At 36.9% G+C, this 4,567-nt stretch overlaps 1 pseudogene; it reads right to left on the minus strand.

Annotated features, from left to right (window-relative positions):
• Positions 1–2,749: 2,749 nt before the first annotated feature.
• LOC149184829 (BTB/POZ domain-containing protein At2g24240 pseudogene) lies at positions 2,750–4,567 on the minus strand (annotated as a pseudogene).

Below are 4,567 nucleotides of genomic sequence, written 5' to 3' on the forward strand. Positions count from 1 at the left end.
TAATGTATTGCAGAGTATATATTTTTCGGGATCAAGAAATTATATTATAGAGTATATAGGTGCAAAGAAGCGTCCAAAATCAAAACAATTTTTTCATCTATTTTCTAAGAAAAAAAATGATATGAAGTGGTATTCATTCAGTGTATTGTATAACAATTATTTTATTTTAAAATTATTTATTTTTACAAAATCAATATATATAATTATATATATTTTTATATATTATTTTGATTGTATTTAATGCTAAAAAAAATTGTGTTTACTTTTTAATTTCTATGACTAAATTCCTTTTTGTCATTAGAAGCAAAATCATTGAAACTCGTGTTTAAATATTTTTTTTCCTTTCAAATTTGTATTTAGAGGTTACATAGAAAATTTTAAGCAGTTGAAAGAATTATGAAGTCACGGATGGATGATAAAACTCTGGAGAGTATTTCAAACTTGTATTTAGAGGTTACATAGAAAATTTTAAGCAGTTGAAAGAATTATGAAGTCGTGGATGGATGATAAAACTCTGGAGAGTATTCTCTTATATAGAAGGATTATGAAGATGACGCTGGATGATAAAATTCTAGAGAGTATTCTTTTATGGAAGGAGTAATTGGAAATTCTGTAAATAATCAAAGTTTTCTACATTAAAATGCCCATAGGCCTTAAGGGTTAGCCTAGGCTTTAATACCATATATAACAACCTCTATTTAAAATATACAAATAACTACATAAATTTATGTGATTAATAATTAACACATAATTATTCAACTGTTTAACATAAAAAATTTAAAAAACACGAAACTTACCTATATCGACAATATTTCTTACTTGTGCTTTTAGAGTTGAATGTTCTTTGAATTCCACGACAATATATATTCCTTACTTGTGCTTTTAGAGTTGAATGTTTTTTAAATGCCGTTAACGGCAACAAATTTTTTTGGGATGACTCTCTACCCAACTGAATGCTCATTGCACATAATCTTTCTATAAATGGCTATCCCGAACCCTCAATCAACATACTACTGCTATGAAATCTTTTGTCTCACAACACTTTTCTCCCAAGAGAATGGATGAAATGAATCTCATCTTTCTCATCGTCCATTAAATAGACCAATAAAATGAAAGGGGTCTGCATGAACACATTTCATGTGTCAACATGCAACTTTTATTTTTTAATTTTAAATTTTGCTTTGTTTAATATTTCTCTTAATTTAAAATTTTCTTATTTTATTCCTTTTTACTTGTTAACTTTACTTATTTTTACTATTTTTATAGTTTACTTTTATATATAATTATTTAGAATTACAATTTATTATTCACTCTTTTATTTATTTATTATTATTATATTTTTTTCATTATTTATTATTACTATCTTTTCTTTATTATTTACTATTATTATTATTATTTTTTGTTGTTTACTATTTATTTACTTATATTATTATTATTATTATTATTATTATTAAGGGACAAGGATTAATGACAAGTTGTCTCTATAATGATAAAAGAGACAATATTTCTTTAATTGCAAGTATTATCTTTGGAGAGACAAAAATGAAATTGTTAAGTAAAATAATCCTTGAAATATATATTATTTTTATAGAGATAATTTTTTAAGATAATAATTTGAGACATTCAAGCTTATCCTTGAGTTATATATTTTGAAACATTCCCTTGAGAACAATATTTAATAGAATTATATCCATTATGGTCTTAAAAACCCCTTTATATAATCATGGATATTTAAAAACCCCTGAGGGATATTTACCCATTTATCTAAACATTTAGAACAACAAATTGATTGTGAAATTTTTTTTTAGCTTCAGCTACAACACAAAATATTTACTCTGAAAATTAGATCTTAATTCCAATTTACATTAAAAATGAAGCTACGAATTATACACGAAAGTAGTTGGAGAAAGAACTTGTGTGTCGCTTTGTTCCATAGCTTTTGATTGAGCCTATGACTGAAGAAGGGTCAAAGTGACTCGTGCTCAAAGTTTTTTAATAAGAAAAAATAAAATAAAAGATAAAGCGGAAATGGAGATTTCTAGCGACTTGCACTTCCGAAATAAGCGGAATATTGTCACAGCTTTACTAAGCGTCATAAAATAAATTCGTAATTCGACTTTGACCAGGTTCGCCTGGATATGAAAATTCATCGTCGACAACGACAATTAACTAAAAATTTATCATGGACAAACACAATGAATGAAAAGAGTGAAAAGAGTGGACGATAGGTAGTGGAAACAGGTTGAGTGGGCCTAATGGTTAAGAGCATGTGTTTCCTCCTAAGAGGTCACAGGTTCAAAACCAGAGGGGGTAGAGTATGTATGCCTTCGTAGACTTAGCAGTCAAATCGCTGCCCGGAGGTGGGTCCCTTGTCCCACAAACAAGGGGGTCTCATACACCAATTTGGTGTCTGGATTGGCTGTGACATTAAAAATAGATATTATTATTATTATTATTAATAACGGGGACTTTGATAGCAGTCACAGTTAGAAGGTATATCATGAGAACAGTTAACTGAAGCTTCTTGAAGCTGAGAACAGTGGACAAACCCTGTTTACCAGGGTCGTGGATCATTACTGAGCGACTCAATCAATCAAAGGAACAGTGGACAAATTCGTAACTAGTTGGACCCTACTTTACTGAGCGACTCAATCAAAGGATATGAAGCAATCCGCAGTTTATGCAATTCTTCCAAACCAAGGATAAGATTGTTCTTATTGCCATACCATTCGGTTACTTAACAGAATACAACACGCAATTTCGATGATGGAGTCGGTCCGAAACCGGCTCCATGTCAAAGGACTTTAGCATAAATTCTTACATTTTTATTTAATTGAGTTGCAACTGGAAGCTAATTTTTAAAATAGATTCTTTGGGTTGCAGCTTAAAACCAAAGAAGAATCAAAATCGGTTTATATGTATATAAAAGCTTTTGTTCTCAAATCTTCTACATACGGTATCTGATCAGCTGTACAGTATCAATATAGTTCAATACACAAACCTAATAAGCGGCTATTCATCGTCCTGATAAACACTGGTGTTCATAGAAACTGGAGTTTCCCAAACATCAAACACATCTTCTTCATCAGACAAAACAAACAGACGGTCTCCGCCAACAGCAATATCGGCGATACCGCCTCCATATGGTCCGACTTTGTTCTGTATCTGCGATGTGAGCACCCAATGAGGAGCACAGAATACGTGCACCTTCTCCTTCTTTGTCGAGAAAAGCTGCAGTCCGCAGGCTGCCAATTTAGAATACAATCTTTCTTCCCCCTCTTCAAGTGATTGAGATACCATTTTTCCGGGCCGATTCCGGTGACACCACTTCACATGGTTCATGGACCTCGTATCAAGAAATCCGAGATTATCATATTGATTCACCACACATACGCTACTGCAATCTTCCATGGCCACGGTGTCGACCACCACCTTGTCGTCCAAAAGATGGCAGTCTGTCCACGACAAGACTGCGCTGTTCTTTTCCCTGAAATCCATCAAGCTGATGTAACCATGATCACTTCGAGGATACAGAGTCGCCGCCAGGACGAGATTGCTCTCGGGAAGCCACTCTAGCTTCCCTGCATCTCCGAGGGGCCAATCGTATACGAAACCCACTTGCTCACCTGTAGTCTGATCCCACACCCCTACTCCGTATTCGGCTTTTAACCCTCTGCAACTGGCGTACACGTGACCGTGGCTGCTGCTGGCGAGCGCTCCGGCGGTGAAATTTTTGGGTTTGTCGCCCTGATGGTACACTTGGAATCTATGCTGCAGCTTTCCCGTTCTGGTATTGAAGCTCGCCATGCCGCCGTGGTTTGGCTTGTCCACGCTGGCGCAAGTGCCGATGACGAGGCGTTGGGGATTCAGAAAACCCACATCGTTAACGAGATGGTAATCAAGATTGAGGGGTTGTAGCTCCTCCATGGTCCAATCGTAGACATGAACCATGCTGCCGTGTGCCACGCAGCATCCTCCGTCCTGCGCTGCTCTGATAGCCGTGGCGTCTCCCGTGGCTTTTCCATGAATGGAAGCGGCAAGTCGAATTCGGTTTCCATCCAAGTTGTGAGCCCATGTGGCGCTATGGACTCTGTCCATGAGACCATAGTAGAGCGCCTCTCTGTACAGGGCTTTCTGGGACATGTGTGGAGGGACGTGAAGTTCCCCTGTTCGCAGGAAGTCGAGGAGAAGGGAGAAATAGGCTGGATTTCTGTCGATGAAATACTCGTGGCCATTTGGTCTCTCAGACGCCCAATCGTGGCTGATCATGGCTCCCAGCATCGATTCCCGCCCTGCGTTTGCCAGAGTACTTGGGCTCGTAACAAATCGTTTTCCCCCAACGTTCAGCTTAACTTTATGACCATCATCCTGCTCTCTTCTCATCGCCATCACCACACGGCTGTAAAACTATTCCCTATAATAAAAAAGGTCTCTCCCGTGAACCCTGGGCGCTGTATGAAGTTGAAACCAAAACCTACAGCTCCTCGCCTCCTCGCAGGTAAACACGGAGGAGAAGCCGGCAAAGAAGTGAGTAGTATTGGTCAACACCTACCGGGCAGTTTGTATG

Source organism: Pinus tabuliformis, chromosome 3_2 (assembly GCF_031772625.1).
Source record: "Pinus tabuliformis cultivar Carrire ecotype Pingquan chromosome 3_2, CPIR1, whole genome shotgun sequence".
Lineage (NCBI taxonomy): Eukaryota > Viridiplantae > Streptophyta > Pinopsida > Pinales > Pinaceae > Pinus > Pinus tabuliformis.